The sequence below is a fragment of the Rutidosis leptorrhynchoides genome, chromosome 5, assembly GCF_046630445.1.
Source record: "Rutidosis leptorrhynchoides isolate AG116_Rl617_1_P2 chromosome 5, CSIRO_AGI_Rlap_v1, whole genome shotgun sequence".
Lineage (NCBI taxonomy): Eukaryota > Viridiplantae > Streptophyta > Magnoliopsida > Asterales > Asteraceae > Rutidosis > Rutidosis leptorrhynchoides.
This window is the reverse complement of record NC_092337.1, coordinates 212,384,352-212,406,204: the sequence shown is the minus strand read 5'-3', so window position 1 is coordinate 212,406,204 and position 21,853 is coordinate 212,384,352.

Below are 21,853 nucleotides of genomic sequence, written 5' to 3'. Positions count from 1 at the left end.
ATCCGAGGCCAACCTTGCACTTGTTCAATGACGTTATATGTATTTTTACTACGAAATACAGTATGGTGAGTTTCATTTGCCTTTTTACCCTTTATATTTTTGGGACTGAGAATACATGCGCTTTTATAAATGTTTGACGAAATAGACACAAGTAATTGAAACTACATTCTATGGTTGAATTATCGAAATCGAATATGCCCCTTTTTATTAAAGTCAGGTAATCTAAGAATTAGGGAACAGACACCCTAATTGACGCGAATCCTAAAGATAGATCTATTGGGCCTAACAAACCCCATCCAAAGTACCGGATGCTTTAGTACTTCGAAATTATATCATGTCCGAAGGAGGATCCCGGAATGATAGGGGATATTCTTATATGTATCTAGTTAATGTCGGTTACCAGGTGTTCACCATATGAATGATTATTTTTGTCTCTACGCATGGGACGTATATTTATGAGAACTGGAAATGAAATTCTTGTGGTCTATTAAAATGATGGAAATAAATGATTATGATAAACTAATGAACTCACCAACCTTTTGGTTGACACTTTAAAGCATGTTTATTCTCAGGTGTTAAAGAAATCTTCCGCTGTGCATTTGCTCATTTTAAAGATACTACTTGGAGTCTTTCATAGCATATTTCGAAGAACGTTGCATTCGAGTCATTGAGTTCATTAAAGATTATTATTAAATCAATTTATAATTGGATAGTGGATATTATGAAATGGTATGCATGCCTGTCAATTTTCGATGTAAAGAAAGATTGTCTTTTAAAAACGAATGCAATGTTTGTAAAATGTATCATATAGAGGTCAAATACCTCACAATGTAATCAACTATTGTGAATCGTTTATAATGTATATGAACGAGTCCTTTCAGTTAGGTTAGCTAAGGGTCCTGAGTTCGAACCCTGGAGGCAACAGTTTAATTATTCATTTTTTTTTATATAGCAGCTCATTATTTAAGGCCCAACATCCATAAGTCCATCCAATTTTACATCCAAATGGGCTACCTGATTTCGTTGGCCTGTGTAAATTTATGAAGAAGAAGAAGAAGCAGACATAAATACTAGTTAAATAAAATTTATATGGCAATTTAATCTGAAATGAATAAGTGAAGGAATGGTTAGATGAGTATCGGGTTAGCAGGAGGTTGCGGGTTCGAGCTCGGACTTGGGCATTTTTTAGGACTACTTCCTTGAGGTAGTTTACTTATTACTCTTTATTATTATTATTATTATTATTATTATTATTATTATTATTATTATTATTATTATTATTATTATTATTATTATTATTATTATTATTATTATTATTATTATTATTATTATTATTATTATTGTTGTTGTTGTTGTTGTTGTTGTTGTTGTTGTTGTTGTTTTTGTTTTTGTTGTTGTTATTATTATTATTATTACTATACTAACATAAATATTATACTTATTATTAATATTATCATTAAAATGAGCATTATGATTATCATTACTATTATTATTATTAATACCATTATTAGTATTATCATCGAAATTATTATTTTTAAAATTATTAACAAAAGTATTTTTATTAAAAATTATCATTTTCGTTATTATTATAAGTATTATTATCATTAAAACTATCATTATTATTATTATTATTATTATTATTATTATTATTATTATTATTATTATTATTATTATTATTATTATTATTATTATCAACATTACTACTAATATTACTATCATTATAAGTATTATTATTTTTAGAATCATAATTATTATTATTATTATCATTATTAAAATTATTATTATAAAATAATACAACTTTTTATTTATTAAATGATTTTTAGTTATATGAACACTATAGTTAATACATATAACATATCTATATTAACGTTTTATAATAAATACTAATTATTTATTTAAAATACATAAAATAGAAATATTTAAATTATTTATTGATAAAACATATAATTTTGTTAAAAATAACAATTAAATCACTAAATAAAATATAAATTTGTTCGATTACCATTACATGTGTTAATATACATAATTGAATATAGGTTCGTGAATCCGAGGTCAACCCTGCATTGTTCAATTGTTCAATATCTTCATATGTATTTTTACTACAAAATACAGTATTGTGAGTTTCAATTGCCTTTTTACCCTTTATATTTTTGGGCTGAGAATACATGCGAAATTTTTATAAATGTTTTATGAAATAAACACAAGTAATTGAAACTACAATATATGGGTGAATGATCGAAGCCGAATATGCCCCTTTTGCTTGGTAGCCTAAGAATTAGTAAACCGATCTACTAATTGACGCGAATCCTAAAGACAGATCTATTGGGCCTAACGAACCCCATCCAAAGTACCGGATGCTTTAGTACTTCGAATTCGTTTTTATCATGTTCGAAGGATTTCCCGGAATGATAGGGGATATTCTTATATGAATCTTGTTAATGTCGGTTACCAGGTGTTCACCATATGAATGATTTTTGTCTCTATGCATGGGACATATATTTATGAGAAATGAAAATGAAATTCTTGTGGTCTATTAAAATAATGGAAATGAATGATTATGATAAACTAATGAACTCACCAACCTTTTGGTTGACACTTTAAAGCATGTTTATTCTCAGGTGTTAAAGAAATCTTCCGCTGTGCATTTGCTCATTTTAGAGATATTACTTGGAGTCATTCATGACATATTTTGAAAGACGTTGCATTCGAGTCGTTGAAATTCATCAAGATTATTATTAAGTAAATTATATTTGGTTGTATTATGAAATAGTATGCATGCCGTCAACTTTAGTTGTAAAGAAAGTTTGTCTTTTAGAAACGAATACAATGTTTGTAAAATGTATCATATAGAGGTTAAATACCTCGCGATGTAATCAACTATTGTGAATCGTTTATAATGTATATGAACGAGTCCTTTCAAAAATTGCATCATATGAAACCTAAATAGAGAAATTTTAATCGAATCTGGTACATATTTGTTACTTCACTCAGGCTTGCCGGAGTAGCAACCAGGTTGGTCAATGAAGCATACCACCAGGGTTCAACTTAGAAAAGGAGTTTGACTAGAGGGTGCACATAATGTGCAATTCACCCGATACCAGGTGTCGCGTTCGAGGGACTTGATTACCCGAGATTTTAACCTTTATGGATTTATTAATAGAGGGTTTCCTTCCTACAAAATAAGAAAAATTTATATATAAAAAAATAACATGTAATAAGAATCAGCGTTACATTTTATTCATTTGAAATTAATATCAAAATCAAATTGAACAGAATATAAAGATGAGATTTTTTTCACTGAAGTGTGTCAATTGTACACTTGGTAAGAGAATTGAATGAGGCTGTCCCTTGTGTTGTATGTTTTTATCTAATTTTTTTTTTGGGAAAAAAAAAATATAAAAATAAGACACTTTTCATCGAAAAGAATGAAAATATCAAGATTATAATAATACATGAAAGAACTAAGCAACTTGAAAGCATGCTAACTTGCTAACCTACACTAATACTTCTAGACCAAATTGAAAGAAAAGAACAAAGCAACTTGAAAATATGTTAGCTTGCTTGTCTACACAAGTGATTCTAAACTAAATTGATAGATCAAACGCATATCATCAAACCAAAAGTTGATGCTCACCTACACATATGTTTTTATCTAATGGGAGTGCAGTGGTCTCCAGTTTATTGATTCAACTCAAATGCAGTGTCACAGAGGTACCCTGCACTTATGCATGTGCCTTTTCTAACACTACTGTTACTTTTTCGCAAATTCAACATTTTTTGCATGGGTCCAATAGTATAATATGTAACAGTAAGGTCTCATTTTATTTATAATTCAAATGAAAAAAAAATTAAGATAGTAATATCCATGATGATAAATAATAGAGTAGGTTTGAAGGACGGGTTGATAACGACATTGTTCAAAATGTGAGTGTAAGTACAAGTTGCTCAGATTGGGTCGAACTATCATCAGTGGCGGAACCAGAAATTTATTTCACCGGAGGCGAAATTTTTATTAAAATGTTCGGATTATGAAAATTGCGTAAAATTTCATCAAATTATTACGGAGTAGTAAACTTGTCAATATATGAAAACAGCTTTAAATTGTCAATTCATGGTCCATTTTAACCATGAGGATGGTGATAAAGTGGTAAGACCTTGATCTTTCAATGTGGAGGTTAAGGATTTGATTTCATGCAATTACAAAGTTATTTTTCTTCATGGTCACGGAAGGTTCAACTGCAATGACTCCAGACTGCAATGCAATTACAAAATATTTGGGGCTCACAAACTGATGTAAAACCAACTCTCCCCTATCTCCTTCCTCGATCTAACCTGTAACTTCCTTAAAACCCTAATTTTAATTACAATTAATTTGGGGCAAAATAAAATAATTCAAAATTTTTAAACTTAAAATTTGTTGGTTCACTGAGGCAAGGCGCCCCACCCTGCTCCAAGCTATTTTCGCCCTTGACTATCCGGATCTATTTTGTTTATTAGCATACGAATCAAATTTCTCTAAAGTACTAGTGAAATGATATGTGGAACTATGGGTTTGTTTAACCGAAATAGTTTAATGATATATTTTAGGTATTAAGTGAATTTAAACGCTAAAGTCATTTAGTTTAATGACCCGACAGATTTCCACTAAGAAACTTCTCGTTGTTTTTACAAACATATTGATGTACTTAACTTGGTCGGTATAAATGAGCTACATTTATTCTCTCACCTTCATTTTTCAATTTTCATCACAATTACTATTTTTCCTTGTCATAAAAGTCTACATTAAAACATTTTATTGATACGTGTATTTCGCATACATATATAATGTAATTAATTTTGTAAAGAGAATTCATATTTAAATTTGAATAATAATATAATAATAATTAAAAATGAGAGTGAATTATTTTTTCGAAAAACATGAATGATATAAGAGCTTGCGGTGTGGAGGAGCAATTCTCAGCGTCAGATGGTGATTTCGGCCAAACCGACCGTCGCCCGATACCGTGTCGGCGTCGGTTCAGCGTCGCTAGCTCCGACGTCGTCTGCAAGACTTTGGTTTTTAATCCGTAAGTGGGCCCCAAATTCAAATTATATCCGTTTGAAGCTATTTTTTTTCAAATAAAATTTTAACATTATATATACACATCATATCCCCATTTCATTACACACACAATTTCTTCAATTAAAACACACACTCCACAATTCTTACTATGAATCCACACAACACTAATCACCCACAACACCCTATGAATCCAAGCAATGCATTTGGCCAAAATTGGAATTGGAGTAATCCTAATACTTGGGTTAATACTCAAAATGAAAGTGGTCATCAATATGGTTCGTTTGGTAGTCAATATGGTTCGATTAATCAAACTCAAGTGCCACAAACTCAAGATGACTACCGCAAATTTTTGGCTTGGAAAGCTTTCAACAATCAAGGAAGAAGCGACTCACAACATTACTCAAATAATCTATCAAACAATCAATCCGATGAAGTGTCGTCCCCAACGTCTCAAAAAAAGCCAAAGCAAAGCAAAGGAAAGAAGCCGATGAATGAAGAAGGTTCGAGCCGCAACCAAACCACGTGGGATGCCGATGACGAGTTACGTTTGGCTCAATGTTGGATACATGTTTCCGAGAACTCGATTGTAGGATGCGCAATAACCGGTATATACGCATTATTTATATATACTATATATTTACACGTATATTATATTTATAAGTATATATTTACGAATTATTTATTATATATATGTTGCGTATATATTTATTATATATGTGTGCGTATATATTTATTATATATGTATGCGTATATATTTATTATATATGTAACTATAGATACGCTGACAACGTTTATACGTATAGGGAAAACCTTTTGGTACCAAATTGTTGAAGAATACAACAAACGTAATCCACCATGTACTCGTACGAAAGATGCATTGTCTTCGAAGTAGACCAAGTTGAATGCTGATTGCAATAAGTATAATGGTATTGTGAACCGTTTGAAGGCAGTGTGGAGGAACGGGGAAAATGATAACATTTTTCGCACCATGTAACGACCCGACCTTTTTTGACTTATGTTTTTACTTGTTGCTTTCACGAAACTGCATATTTGTGCGTACCGTGATAGATTATATTCTGGGATCATTAATTATGTTAATTACTTTCGTTAATGCCTTGCAACGTGCTTTTATGTACTTAATTACTTAACGTGATCCTTGATTGCATTTACGACCGTTAGTGTCACTTAAGGATTAAAACGAGATACGTACTTGGTACACGTTAAACTTTCGTCATAATTGGAATATTATGACTGCGTAAACGTAATTGTTAATTATTAATGGCAATTACTTGGTTTTATGGTCCCTTAATTAAGATTAGTGTTTACTAAGGCTTACTAGTCACCTTAATGGACTTTATCTTAATGGACTTCCAAGGCCCACCCTACTTACTTGATGGGCTCACTTAATGGACTAGTTACTGGACTAATTTAGCCCATTAAGCACAAGACAAAACCCAATTAGTTAATTAGACAAGATTAAGCATGATTGGTACCATATACTTACACTTTTTAGCCTTTTGTTCCATGCCACCCAACATGTACAACCACCACCATGTACCACCATCCAATAGCAAGCAAATGGTCCCCTCCACCCCCCATGCTAACTGTCGGCCTAAGGGTCACCACCAACACCACCACTTCATTTTAAACATCTCATTCTTATTTCAAAAACACACACACTTATTCTCTCAAATTTCTATCTACTTTTCTCTCATCTTTTCTTGAAGAAACTTGAAGGTTTTGATTCTTTTTCTCTTCTTTTTCTTCTCAAAACCGTAGCACCATCATCATCATTGTTATTTTTGGATTTTGGTTTTTATAACTTCAATCCTCATGTTATCTTGCAATCTTTGATCTCTTTTATGATAAAGAAGCAAGAACAAGGATCAAAGCTTTGTAGCTTTTGGTTTTACATGAACTTGTAACAACTTTTAAGATCAAATTACTTTATGATCTTCTTCATGTTCAAGTATTGAAACTTTAAAGTTCATTTCATGAAGATTCAAGTTTATGACTTGATATCTTTTTATATAAAGAATCCTTACTTGAACTTGTTTATTTTTGACTTTAAATCTATCATTTATATTTATTGATTTCGATTTGTTTAAGTGGCTTGGTCAAAGATTACTTGTTAAACTTTGATCTCATAAATCTTGTAACCAAAGTCTAACTTTGAAAGTTCAAGAACAAGAAAGTTTAAGCTTACTAGTTTACAACTTTCACACATGTAAGATTGATCTAAGATATATAACTTATGGTCATCTAACTTGTTAAAACAAGAATTCATTTATTTGTGTTCACTTTACTTTACAAAATCTAAGTTTCATAGCTTATGGTTGCGTAAAGTTGAAGGTCTAAGTGTTTTGACTTAGGGTTTCACCAATAACATGAGATCTAGAATTTTTAGTCTAAGATCTTTAATATCTAGTTAAGATCTAAGCTCTCTAGCTTAAGGTCTTGATTATTTAGTTGATTCAAAGTTTATAGCTTTATAAGACTTGTATTTGTGTTGAAACTAAGAAAAGTGATGCAACTTTGGTTCATCACCTTGCTCAAACTCTCACATGAGTTGTGTCTTAATTCTTAGTCTTGATTGTTGTGTGTTGATGGTAGAACCTTGGTAAAAAGTGATGCAGACACATCAACGAGTTGTACACTTGAAGCTATAAGCATCAAGGATGAGAACCGTGATGAGCATCAAGCACCAAGAATCCCACATGAGCACATTTCTTACTGTTTTATGGATCTGATCAGTCACCTGGGCTACTGGAAAAGTTGATTTACAGATATTTAGGTTCGATTAGATGACTTTTCGTTTAAGACTTGTCTTAATCCGATATATGGTTTAGGATTTATAGCCTTCCGAAAGTCACTACGTCTTTGTAACGTTGTGCTGAAATTTCTGACCTACTCGCACTTAAACCGTCGCCACAGTCAAACGAAGACCAGTTTGGTTCTGAAAATTGGTCAGTGGTTGGAGGACTCACATACGGAGTCATGTCCACTGACTACGCGTCTTTTCGATTTGTATAGAGGTCGTAGCAGCTGAACGAAGTCAGCCTTTGTTTCGATCTCTATTCTTGATTGAAACCTACTTTACTCTTTTTGATTGATGATGAGTGATGATGATACTTAAGACTTAATTTACGTATTTTTAAACCTTTGGGAACAATTTACTGACTTAGTAACTTTTGACTTAGGTTGAGGACCTTTCGAACCAACTACTTACTTACTTATCTCGTATCGACTTTTACTGCTTATTCACTGTGAGTTATAGCTTCCCTTTTTACTTCAACTATTTTTGGGACTGAGAATACATGCGCTTTTTATGTTTTACTTACTAGGCACGAGTACTTAAACTTTTATATGTGTGGGTTATATAACGGCATAAAATTTCCCCTTAGCTCGGTAACGTTTAGTCATTGGTTTTTGAACCGGTGAACGCTAATCTTAGATATGGATCCATAGGGTTTGACATCCCCACTCAGGCTAGTCGCGCTAGCATTTAACGGGTGTTTAATACTTCGTAGACTTACGTTAAAGGACCCGTTCATATACATTATAAACGATTCACAATAGTTGATTACATCGCGAGGTATTTGACCTCTATATGATACATTTTACAAACATTGCATTCGTTTTTTTTAAAGATAAACTTTCTTTACGTCAAAAATTGACAGGCATGCATACCATTTCATAATATCCACTATCCTACTATAATTGACTTAATAATAATCTTGATGAACTCAAGGACTCGAATGCAACGTCTTTCAAAATATATGCCATGAATGACTCTAAGTAATATCTTCAAAATGAGCAAATGCACAGCGGAAGAATTCTTTAATACCTGAGAATAAACATGCTTTAAAGTGTCAACCAAAAGGTTAGTGAGTTCATTAGTTTTTCATAATCAATCATTTTCAATAATATAATAGACCACAAGATACTCATAATTAGAAAACAATCTGTGCAGGTCTATTCCTGCTGTAAAATCATTCATATGAAGAACACCGGAACCTTTCAAACAACTCACCAACGGTAGCTAATGCGTAGTGCAATGACAAAATCATCTCACCGTGGTAGTTAATACAATATAATTCTTACAACGGGGGCTAATGCGTATGCAATACAAAATCATCCCTCCGAGGGTAGCTGAAACAGGGGCTAATGCGTACGCAATGCAAAATCATCCCTCCGTTACCAACTACAAAGTCGACTATAATACAATACGATACATCGGGGGCTAGTGCGTGCGTGCAATACAGAATCATCCCGCTGATGGTAGTTAAAACGGGAGCTAATGCGTACGCAATGCAAAATCATCTCTCCGTTAACTACTAAATCGAACCTCTGAATCCAAATAATTCTATCATAGAATGTAGTTTTGAATATTTGTGTCTATTTCGTCAATCATTTATAAAAAACAGTTCATGTATTCTCAGTTCAAAAATATATCTCAAAAGCATTTAGGAAACAGTTATAAAAACAGCGCATGTATTCTCAGTCCCAAAAATGTGAAGAGTAAAAGGGAATCAAATGAACTCACTTATTGTATTTCGTAGTAAAAATACATATTACATCATTGAACAAGTGCAAGGTTGGCCTCGGATTCACGAACCTATATTAAGTATATATATATATTTATATAATGGTCAATATCCGTCTAACAATTTAGATCAATTCATAGTGTACCATAATCCTAATGCTCGAGACTAATATGCAAAAGTCAACAAAAGTCAATTTGACTCAAAAATGATTTCCAAAATTTATACATGATTATTATATAGCTTAAATATCTTCATTTTATATTATAAAATATTTTTAAAAGATTTTATTAGAGTAAATAATATAATTCATTTATTATTAAAATCCATATAATAAAAATATACTTTTTATATATCTTAAGTAATAAAATTTATAAAGTTTATTTAATATCATAAAAATAATATGATAGGTAGTATTAATGTAATTATGTTACACGTAGTAAAATATCTTTGTATTACATATTTATTTGTTAAAATAATATCGATAATAATAATAGTAAGTAAAAGTTGTATTATTTTGTAATAATAATTATTATTATTCTATTAATAAAAATATCAATATTTATATTTGCTAAAAAAATATTATGATAAAATGATAATTCTAATTATGATAACTTTAATATTTATGATATTTTTTAATATTAACTTTAAAATAATAATTTAATTTAAAATGATAATAATAATGACATTTCATAATAACAATGACATTTTTATTAAAATGATAATTTTTGTTAAAATGATAGTTTTAATACTAACGATACTTTTAATAATAATAGTAATGATAAAAATAATAAGAACGATAATTTTATCTAATCAATATCTTATGATATTTTAAATTTCATCATGATACCCATACTGATTATTTCCTAATCGATTCGTTTGATAGCTTTTAATCGTCTTTCATATCGCGTTCATTTTAATGATAATAATAGTAATCTTAATAGTTAAGTGTTACTAATATTAGTTTTAATAATATTAATGATAATAAGTATTAGGATAATATTAATGATAATACTAATAACTATTTTAATGATAATAATAATAATAATATTAATTATAACTTTAACGATAATAACGATAGTAATGATAATAAAAATAACAATTTTTAATGATAATACTTTTTATTGATAAGGATAATAATAATAATAATAATAATAATAATAATAATAATAATAATAATAATAATAATAATTAGATAAAAACTATAACGACGATAATAACAACGATAATAATAATCATTTTTAATAATAATACAAAATTCAATTGACTATAACTTCTAATCCGTTCATCGAAACCATTCGATATCTAAATGAAAAGTTCTTAATTTTTCGCTAGCTTTCCAACGACATGCATATCTTATACTTTATCTCAACCGCATATGTAACTAATTCAGGATTCAACATAACCTATCTAATGGCAATATCAAAAGTACAAGCATGCATAAATCCTATATACTCGAGCACTAGTCAGGGATACACTATTAATATATAAAAGTTAAATTATGAGTACTCACGTATCAATATTGAGATTCAATATTGCAGGAAAGTTACGTAAACGCAACGGAGAAGATAAATACTAGATTGACCTTACGAGCATACCCATGAACCATACCCATCACTTCCATAGCTATAACCCGTAATTTTCTCAGCCCTATCCTACTCGCAAACCAGTGTTGAAATCAGTCGCTCATGACCTCGTCGTAGTATTTTATGTATAATAATAATACTACGAATATTAATATAGCAATATTAATAATAATAATCTTTATTAATAATAATATTAATAACATAAATAAATATATACGGAGTATATTAGTAACATAGAGAGATAGAGAAACTTAAGTGTGTGCACAAGGAATTAGAACGAGTTCGTTTTATACATGATTGCAGAATCTTGACTCCATGCGATCGCATGGAGTCCCAATGAATTTATCATGCGATTGCATGATGTTGGTTACCAGCTCATATGCACTAATTTCATCTGCCGACACTCGTTATTATATATTTAATATATTAATTATAAATTATTATTTAATCTATATAATTAATTATATATTATATTATATTTACGTGCATGGTAAAAAATGTAATTTTTACTCAAATGACTTGTACGTTGTCACTCGACTCATGTACCACTTTTGGTTTTTCGAACGCACTTTTATATGTTTAGAAAACTAGCCTTTTACGTTACGCGACGTGTACCCTTAATAATAATTTGAATTATTCATCAATAAGTTACCTTATAAAAATGTAACTTATAAAATTTGAGTGTTGTCATCATTTGCTTCTATAAATCAGTGACTCATTGTTTATCAAAATATATTATTTTAAGTTAGGACGTTTTATGACTAAATTATATATATTTATATTTTCATTTCGAAATATAAATTTGAATTATTTACTTAATGTAGTTTTTCAAAACTAATGTCATACAAAACTTATATATTTAGAAATCGTTTAAATATTAAGAATTACTATTTCATAACTTTTGTATTTAAAGTTTTAAATTGATATAGTTTATTTATATACAAACGTTCATAAAATATGTTAAATAATCAAATTATTTTATATTCAAAAATCATTTTATTACAAATATTGTAATAATAAAAGTTGTTATGTCATAAGACATTTTTAATAATAAAAGTCTATTATATCGAAAAGGTGTTTTCGTTTAAGAAAGTAATATCATATATGAATCATATCAGGTTTCAAGGTCTTAAATTTCCATTTTAATCATGACTCGTAAGATTAAGTCTAAGAGAAAATCAAACGTATGAAATCATCTTAATGTAAAATGTCGATCTACTTAACTTGTCAATATCTATTTCCTAATTTACCTATATTCCCTAATTTTACTTTCGCAATACATAATATGAAGGTTAATTAATTTTATCTTAATAAAATCACGTGGCAATTATTGTAGGGCATGCATTGAAAGCTAAGTAGGAATTTCTACTAACCATTGTCCAGCTATCGTTAATTGATGTATTTGTTCTTACTCGTAGGTCACTAATTATTCCGAATACCATTAAAAAGGAAATTTCCTAAATCAAAGTGGACCTCTCAACAGAGACTCGTAATCATAATTCAACGTATCTGATAATTCAATTATTTGATATTATCTTCTAATTCTATCGATAAATATATTAAATCAAATATGTTCATGTAAAGTATTATACCTAATACTTTGTTAATGTTTTCAAGCCATATAATAGACTTCATACTTATTCTCATACCAACCAAACATTTAATGTTTCATTAATATTTCTTAATTTAACAATCACACATATGTATATATTCATACATATCTAATTACACATAATTGTTCGTGAATCGTCGAGAGCAGTCGTAGGGTAATTGGTCATATGAACATAATTAAAAGTTTTTGAGATTTCAATATTACAGATTTTGCTTATCGTGTCGGAATAATATAAAGATAAAGTTTAAATTTGGTCAAAAATTTCCGGGTCGTCACAGTACCTACCCGTTAAAGAAATTTCGTCCCCGAAATTGGATAGAGGTCGTCATGGCTAACAATGAGAATGTTATTATGAAGATTTTAGAGTTTTATCATGTTTAAGAAGTATGGATAAAATAATTCGATTACTCGAAGCGTATGAGTGAAGTTATCGTAAATGAATGAAATATGATAATAGTGATTCGTCATATCTTTTGACGTCATCACGAGTGATCTCCGAATTTAAAGAAAATCTTTGTAATCCATATTGGATTTGATTCTTCGGTGATTAGGGAAATTATGATCCTCTTCAATTTAATGCGATAATCCACCTCGATTTCTCCATCGGACGTTTCACTATAAATCTACCTCATTCATTTCCTTACAATTCACACCTTCTATTCTTTCTCCCTCAACTCATATTTTTAAAGTATTCGTTAATATGCTTCATTCAGTGCTGATTCTCAATATACTCCTCACTTTCATCTCTGTCATTCTTCTTTTTCATCTACCTCCGGAGGATTTTATTTACTTTTACTATTACCTTGGGGTTATAGTATTTTTAATTCTCCCTTGCCTTTACGTTGCAATACATATTGATATGCACGGTTTGTAATTTACGTATTGTTGTCGAACTTTATATTTTATTTTATATTCAAGAGTTCCATACTTTTGTCTCCTCTTCCCGACTTCAAGTCAAGCGAATAACGGTCCAGAATTCGTAGGTATGGATTTCAAAATGAATATAGTTAATGTTCCAAGAAAGAAATTATAATAGTACGGTCTTGATTTATCAAATTACCAGAATATCCTGGAAAAGACCGAATCATCAAGAAATATTTTCTTAATATTTTAGAGGTTAAATAGAATACAAGAGTCGTGTAACATGGAACATGATGACGTTATGATCTGTGAATCATCACGTTCCATTTAGAAACTCAGCATGACTTACTGTAATATAATCACATTGATCAAGTGTCATTATATTATACTAATTCATGCTTCAGTTCCCAACACTACTTCAAAAATATTCTTATTTTAAACTCGAAAGCTTCAGCATTTAGAAACTAAAATAGTTTCTTTTACGATGTAATACAGATAGCGCGAAGAGGTAAATGATTTCAGATAAGAATAATTATGGAAATATCTTCAGAAATATGGAGGATATTTATAATGAAAGATACGATGATATCTTAGAATTTCTAATATCAGAGGATGATGAAGAATATTGTCCGCAGAGGTTTAGAGTCAGGAGCAATGTATTCGTTAATGACTTCAGTGGATACTGAATCATTTAGATTCTTTAAAGGTAGGTTCCGTCTTTGTGATTTGTCCACAGCCTCCTTCATACTTTGCTCAATCCGTTTTCCAGTTCCAAAACTTTCCTTTTTCTGAGCTTGGCCAATACACTATTCTTATTCATCAAACTTTTGACTATTACGGTTGTCTACAGTTTCTGCTGTTTCATTCAGCTTTTCCAAAACTTCAGAGAACTAAATCGTAGATTGGGGTGTTTTTCAGAAACTTCACATTCGAAGTATGTAAGTCTTGGAGGTGGACGTTATATGTATATATATAACTATTGGCGTAGAAATGCTACAAAATTCAAAATACTGATTGCTAATTCCCGGTAATTGGTATGTCAATTTTTGTTACAAGATGCTGGTGAGTATACGGTCGAGTTTTAACGAACAAATATAATAGTTTTTCGAAGAGACTTAAACCATTGAGTAATGAAGTTGTTGGTAACTTTACTTCTAATCTGGTAGAATATGAAAGGTTCTCCAGTAATGATGGCGAAAGGGCAATGTATCTATCGAGGTTATAATAAGACTAGTCCGACTGAAAAGTCGAAGTTGACTTGCTGGAGCTGTGACAAAACTGGCTACTTTGAAAAGAAATCATAAAGTTGTTTTTGCTAATAAATGCCAAAGGGTCTGACATTGATACTTGTTAAACTATGACTTTGTTTTCAAAAGTTCTTCAGGTACATAACTGTGGTTAACATGTGGTTGGATCATCATCTCGATTGTAGTGTCTTCCAAAATTTCGAAGGGTTTGAACACCGATTGTAATTGTTAATATACATATGATGTTTTAGCACAGTTTTGAAGTCAAAGTATAGCTTTGAAAGATGTAGGAATCTAAGAGTGATGATACTGTTTATATTTCGAATTGAATTCTGCAATTTCAAAATCAGAATATGTATTTGAATTTGAATGTGTATGCTTGTTTTGATTTATATGAAAGGATAGATATTGTTGTGAAAATAGGGAGTATAGTTAATGATTGCTGAATCAGTTTCGAAAAATGTAACATATTAATTGTGAATTTATATATCTCTAGGGTATTACCTACCCGTTAAATTTTTTTCACAATTAATATTTTGTACAAAAGAATTTTTATTACAGTCTTTATGAAAATATATATATATATATATATATATATATATATATATATATATATATATATATATATATATATATATATATATATATATATATATATATATATATGTATATTTTCTTCAGATGTAACATAGATTTAATGAGTTAGTATTAAATTAAACTCATTTAATTTACGGTTGAAACTAGAATTGAATAATTTCTAAGGACATTAGAAATTACATAACTTTTACGGAGTATTTCTCCAATGTAATTGAAATTATGAATCAATACTTCGTTATTTGTTGATGTATAATGTTTGGTTCGTGGAACTCTTGTGAAATTTGCAAGGTACGAATGATGTTCTTTGAAAAGTTTCGAGTACATTGATGATGTAAGTGTAAAATCAAATATATATTTGAATAATACACTTGATTTATTATGAATTGGAATTTATTGAATTGAGACAGAGATTGTAGTTAACGATGGTTAAGTTGCGGGCGAATGACGTACATTATTGCATATTTGTAATATGAAGTAACCGAGTAGTTAAGATCCATACATAATAGCTTAGTACGGAAAGATTTATTATGAATTAAAAATTTATATATATAAGATCTACATATAAATCCTTCAGTGGAAATGAGTTAATACTTCATAACTCGGTGATATGACATACTTGTTGTTGATTCGTAACGATGTCCACGGTGATTCTTGAACTGGCGGAGCTTGTGATGTTATAGGTGCTGCCAGTGCTGGTGATGCTGACGGTACCGACTGTGCTAGTGATGCTAACGATATTATTGATGCTGTTGGTAAAACAAGTCTAGCTTCTAAATCACGCATCATTCTTGTCAGGGTTTCTACTCTTCCTTCTATGATTTCGATTCACTCATCTGATTTATGGTTAGGGTTAGAGTAGATAATCTCTTAAGACTTTAGAGACTACATAATCGTCGCAGAATGTTTCTCGAATGAAGTTATGAATCAACACTTCATCGTTTGTTGTTGTTGGTATTCCTTGGTATCTATAGAGCGTATGACGTTGATGCTCGTGGGACAGATTGTGTAGTTGAGGTTTACGACGTGGTTGTGGTTGGAAGTGGTAATGGTACTGTTGGTGTTGATGATAATGGTACTGGTTATGCTGCTGGTGCTACTGCTGGTGTTTGTAACCTTTGCACCATATTCTCCAAATCCACTACCCGAGGGCGAAGCTCGTTAACTTCTTCTATTACACCAGGGTGATTGTCAGTTCGGACGAGCAGATAAATAAAATCTAGAATTTGATGTAGTATGTAATCGTGACGAGATACTCTTGAAATGAGAGAGAAAATGGTGTTTCGGACAGGTTTGCCGGTAAGGGCTTCAGATTCTTCGTCAAGAGGGCAATGTGGTGTATGGAAAGGATCGCCTTCTTCTTGTCTCCAATGATTGAGGAGGCTACGAACTCATCCCTAATTCATCCAAAATAGATTATGGCTGATTGGTTGATCTGTAACGACCCGACTTTTTTGACTTGTTTTTGTGCCTTGTGATTTTTGCGAAACTGCGTATTTGTGCGTACTGTGCTACTTTATACTCTGGAATCTTTATACACATGTCTTACTTTCATTTATGTGTTAAAACGTGCCTTTAGGTACGTAGGATACTTAACTTGATAACCGGAAACCTTTATGACCGTTAGTGTCACACATTTAACTTTTGTCGTAATCGGAATATTATGACTACGAAATCTTAATTATTATTTCATAATAATAATTACTTGGGTTTTTGGATGCTTAATTACGCGTAGTAATCCAACCCGTTAACCAACCAAAACTGCAAAATAAAAAAAAATACGAAACAGGCTTGCCCAGGCTGGGTGCGCGGCGCGCACCCCTACCTGTGCGCGGCGCGCACAGGGCCTTTCAGCCCGCTGTCCAAATTGTTCCATTTTCGTAAAAAGATCTAACACTTCCCATCATTTTTAGACGAGATGCTTTTCACATCATATTAGTATAAGTATAACAAGCACGAATCAATGATAAAACGAGTTTTACATTGCGGGGCCCACATACGCCCAAAATACCATTAAGTACGAAATACGAGTTTCGACCACAAAAAGTTTAATTGTCAAACGTCACTAGAGCATGGTGTTTGGGTTAAACTACCCAAATCTTGGTCGAACTTCCAAAAAGCTAAAACCCTCGAGAGCCACTAATCCAAGTGAATACCTTTGCCCTTATCCAAGCCGGATCCTAAAAAGGTAAACAACGAGAGGGTAAGCTAACGCTTAGTGAATGCAATAATTATACACATACATATATAACCAACGTACTTGCAATCACATACACAATTACCTCATACACGCTAGCAATTTAAATGACATACCAACGCAAGGTATAACGCTAAATCTCCAAGACCACAAGCTAGCACAAACGATAACACATATAACTCGAATAATATAAAGTGCCACTCTACAAACACACAACCATGGTTAACCAATATTACAAAGGAATGGTACTTCGAATTTCCCATCGGTGTTCCCAACAACCGTTAGCGCACAACGAATTATAATACTAACCCCGGAGTGGTATCGATCGCCCGAACTTTAAACCAATCCGTCACGTGTAATGTGGTATCGAACGCCTGAACTTTAAACCCACGCTACACGCCCACACACATACATGACATGGCATCGAACTCCCGAACTTAAACCCATATCATATATTGACCCGATGTGGTATCGACCGGCCGAACTTAAACCCACATCGAATCTCGTACAAGTAAATACATTATATACACACATGTATAATCATTCCACTCACCTTGTCGACTTGGCGAGATTTCCAACAATAACTTGTACCTTCAAAGCGAGTCACCTAACATAATTAATTCTCAATTAATTCACATAATAAGTTGGACTTTCCACCAACTAGCCTCACTAGTGCATTTATGACCCATTTGCACTAGATTCACACATTAAAGGTCAAGACTCCCAACTAATCACTAAAAGATAGTGATTATGGTTCTTAGACTTCCATCAACACATAACTAGGGTGTTTTCATACTCAATTTATCCCGCTAGGTCAAACCCACCCATTTGTCCCATTTCAAGTCAACCATAAACCCTAGAACCAATTTTTACTAACAACACAAGTGAGTTAGTGAATAACTAACCATTTTAGACTTAATAACACCGATTATTACTTTGAAACCCTAGGTTAGTCGTTCTTGAGTCCTCTTGACTCAATCTTACCCAAAACCCCCAAAATCACCAACAATAGGTTTTATGTTCATTGCTAACCCAAATTCTAACCCTTAAACAACTTAAATTAAGGAAATCAAAATTAGAACTTACCACCACAACCAAAACGTAGCTAGAGGGGAGATGAACAACTTTATAACTCGAGCTAAGACCCGAAACTAGCTCCTTCTTCCTTTACTTGAGCTTTCTCTCACTCAAATGGGTTTCTCTCACTAAAATTGAATTAGAAAGATGAAGGTGGTTGAAAAATAGAGTTATGACTCCCAACCCACTGATCTGTGATCTTATCTTGTCCCCAAGTGAAATTACCACAATGCCCTTCCAAAATATCTAATTAAAAAGGCAGAACCCGGCTACAGTAGGAGTGCGCCACGCGCACCCCTAAGTGTGCGCTGAGCGCACTTAGGCCTGAACAGAATCCAACTTCTGTTTAAATCCAGAATTATTCCCACACTTTATGTGCTATAATTACACGTCTGTACAATAATTATTAGGGTGTTACAACTCTCCCCCACTTGAATCGGAGCGCGTCCTCGCGATCCAAGCCGCATGACAAGCAGGAAGATAAACCAACACAAATTCTTCGGGTTCCCATGTAAACTCGGAACCTTTACTACGACGCCATTGGACCTTATAGGTCCTCACCTCTTTGTTACGCAACATTTTCATCTTCTCATCAAGTATAGCAATCGGCACTTCAACATACTGTAACTTGTTGTTTAGCTCAATCTCATCTAATGGCACCCATGACGAATCATCCGCAAGACACTTACGGAGATGGGAAACATGAAATGTATTATGGATCCCCGCAAGCTCTTCGGGTAATTCCAAATGATACGCAAGTTCACCGACACTAGCTAAAATCTTAAATGTCCCAATTAACCGAGGAGCTAACTTTCCCCATTTTTGAAATCGAATAATACCCTTCCACGGCGAAACCTTAAGCATCACCATGTCACCTTCTTGAAACTCGATCGGTTGCCTATGTTTATCGACATAAGATTTTTATCTATCTTGCGCCGCTTTCAAACGAGCCCGAATCATATCGATTTTACTATTCGTCTCCAATACCAAGTCGGTGCTCCCAACTTCCCTTTGACCCACTTCACCCCAACAAATTGGGGTTCGACACCTTCTACCACACAACATCTCATATGGTGGCATTCCAATACTAGAGTGAAAACTATTATTGTACGAGAATTCCACCAAAGGCAAATGTTCATCCCAACTACCACCGAAATCACTAATACACGCTCGTAACATATCCTCCAATGTTTGATTCGTACGTTCGGTTTGATCGTCCGTTTGAGGATGGTACGCCGTACTCATTGTAACATCCCGGCTTTTTCTGTTTACTTTTCCGTTTATTTATTTAAAGTCCGTTATATGATTATAACATCCTTCGTTAATACGCGTATTTAAAATATCTCGTTTAGGTAATTCACGCACCCGCAATCGAACTCAAGGGACTAGTTTTGCCAAGGGAGCAAAGATGTGACTAGCTTTTGACTAGTCAACCCCCACCTCCCTTTCTTTTTCATTTTCATTTCCATTTTCTTTTACTACTTTCACAATTTCTCTCAAACTTCATCACAAAGAATCATCATCCATTTCAAATCTAGCAAGCTTCAATCCAAACAAATTACATATTTGAAATCCTTGCAACTTCCTCTTCGATTCTATACCGATTACATCTAATTTGGGTAACTTTCTAAAATCACTAGATTTTGTGTTCTTGATTTTTTTAACTTATAAAGTTGTTAATTAGTGTCTATGGCTCAAGTCTAACATGAATATATGATTTATATGTTCGATCTTGTTATTTTTAGTAACTAGCATGAACTTGAAAGTTTGGTGTGTTTGATTGATGATTTGGTTGCTTAAATGTTGTTGTTATGATAAAGTGCAAGTATTAAATGTGTTCCTAGTATCACTAGCTTCAATTTGATGTGTAGGTTGCTTTAGAAAACTTCATGAACTTGATTAGTGATTTTGGTAAAATTGGGTTAGGGTTTGATGAACTTGAAATGGACTTTTGATACTTTGAATGACATGAAATGTTATTTGTAAGTATTAGGTTGTATTGTATGCTTGATTACCTTCGAAACGGCATATCATTCATGTAAATTGGTTGCCGAATCATCGAATTGCATTTATGAACTTGAATGCATTAAATGAGGAGCTTTGAATGTAATTTTTTGGTTGTTGTAAAAGTAAATGTGATTGATGAAATATGTTTAGTTGTTTTCCTTGTCAAAATACCTTTTCGATGATATAAGATACATGTTTTGGTTGTTTGCGGGTCATAAATGGTGATTGTTTGAAGTTAGGTTCGTGCATTAAACTTGAAAACTGCCAGAATTTCTGCACAGGTAATGGCGCGGCGCGCCAAAGTGGACTGACCAACTTGTCATTTAGAGGAAAAATGTTTGCTATGCTAAGGACCTCCGATTCACATGAAACTTGTTCTAATATGCTTGTATATGAATAACTAGCACAGAAAAATAGTTCGGGACCCGACCCGAACGTGTTGACTTTTTCGTTGACTTTGATCGACCAAAGTTTGACTTTTTGTCAAACTTAACCAAATGATTATGCAATCTTTCTAACTTGTTTCTATACTTTTATCTTGCATGAAACTTGACAATTTGATTCACATACTACATAATCGAGTCGTAACGAGCCATAGTACTAATTGAACATCTTTGACCTATCGTATTTACCGTTATTGATACGACCTATTTGTTTAGGTCAAGACTAGCATTGTTCTTTGCACACGTTACTTGTTGAAGTACTTATTACTCATGCACACAAGGTGAGATCATAGTCCCATCTTTCAAACAACTTTTATGCTTTAAACAATGGGATGAGAAACATATACGTATCATACTTTTACACTTTGAACACAAGTACGAAAACGAACATTCCACTGTAACATCCCGTTTTTCATCATACATGTCCGAGGCACGTGATTGATCTTTAGAATGTTCATATTTGGTTGTATAATTGTATAAAGATGATTGCATGATGCGTGTAGGAAGGGTACCAAGCATGTACGTGTTGCTTGTTCGAATGTCGAAGAAAACTGGACGTTGTTTGAGTTACAAGGTGTGTATGTACCTTTTTAACCCTAAATAAAGTTTTAGTTAATATTTCA